A 1,744-nucleotide genomic window follows, 5' to 3' on the forward strand; every position below is an offset into this window, starting at 1 on the left:
TCTCTCACTCACTGTGGGTTCGAGTCCTACAGCTGGCTAACCTTTTCAGTGACTTTCATCTTTCATCGTTAATTTCTTAGGCAAATTGAGGCTTTGTATGTATTTGTCCCTTCTATGTTGTTCCAGCCTCGAAGGTGCGAAGGCGAAGGTGCATGGGAGCTCAGCTCGCTTGTGGCCGCCTCATCCAACGTGCCATCTCATCCACCGTGCCGCCTCATCCAATTTCATGCCACCTCATCCACCGTGCCATATCATCCATCGTGTCGTTTTGTCCATCGAGGTGCCTCATCCATTCTGAGCTGATTAGACGACATGCCAGGTCATCCACCGTGCCACCTCATCCACCGTGCAAGGTCATCCATGCGGCTGCAAGGGCATCCACCCATCGGGATGCATCATCCACCGTGCCGTGTCATCCATCCGGCTTGGTCATTCACCATCATCCACAAACCGGTGTTTATTCACTATGCTGTCTTCATCATTTTTTAATCCATCCGAAATTTTAAATATCCGGGCTCGCGCTTGTAGTGAGAGGATATAAGACATATGTATAGGCAATAAATCGTTTGTTTGTTTGTTTGTAAGGAAAAAAAGAGCAATAAATCGTCTTATCTAATAAACAAGCACTTTGCATTACAAACAGCATAGCGCTTAGCACCACATCGAAATTGAACACGGCGCTTCATCATTTTTTTTAATCCATCTGAAATTTTATCTAATAAACCACCGCATAGAGGAGACATGATTGTTGTGGTTCTCACGGGTACGGAACCTTTTGTTCGTGCCAGATGAATTCAGGCCGCACTACGCTCGTGACCTAATCAGTGCACATCACAGAACTGGAAGGCCGTGGCTGATGGTCAGCTCCAATGCTTCTCTGCATACTTCCACAACTTCTGTATAGCTAATGAGAGCATCAATGGATTGTGGAGTCAGTTCGTGGAAGTTGGTCCTCCAACGACAAATGTCGTTTAAGGATGGCATAATGGACTTCGGGAACAACTCCCCAACAGGCATCCACAGCTCGGGGTACTCATAGAACCTCACTCCAACGCGACCCCATGGCTGTTGCAAGACCTTCCAACCAGCAGGTGGTACGACGGAACTTTGAGCTCGGACGTAAAATGGAGCTGTTAAGGGCCCATTATACGTGCAATGTTGTTAATTTTCAAGACATCACAAATGATATCGATAGGGTTCAAATGGTCGGAGCCCTGCCTTCATCTTAAATTGGTTCGCTGTTTGCGTATTCATGCACATATGTGGCAGCTCATGATTTTCGCGTTCCACTGAGCAATAAATGATTTTTGTTGTCAACAATAGACGCCGAATTTCTGTGTATGTTACTGCTTGGGGGACGTGTGCCTCTTCCTGTGTATTTCCAAAAGGCGATGACCAGATCGCGGATTTGCATCTTTTGCATATTTCGTTCCTGGATATGCACGGCCTCAAACAGGGATCGGAGCCGAAACAGAACCCGAACCGAAAACCCCTAAAAACCCATATTTTTCGCTGAGCCGGAACTGAACCGAACCAAAATATTTTTTCTCGTGTTGAACCGAACAGGAACTGAACAAAAAAAAATTACCTCGATTACCGGTTCGCGAAACGGTTCAGACGTAATGTGCGTTGTGAGAGATCGGAACTACAATTTACACAGCGGACTGAGCCGCGTTGCCAAACATATTCGAAATCGAAATTGAACAAAACAAAACTGCAACCCAAGTGCGCGAGATATGACATC

The sequence above is a fragment of the Ornithodoros turicata genome, chromosome 3, assembly GCF_037126465.1.
Source record: "Ornithodoros turicata isolate Travis chromosome 3, ASM3712646v1, whole genome shotgun sequence".
Lineage (NCBI taxonomy): Eukaryota > Metazoa > Arthropoda > Arachnida > Ixodida > Argasidae > Ornithodoros > Ornithodoros turicata.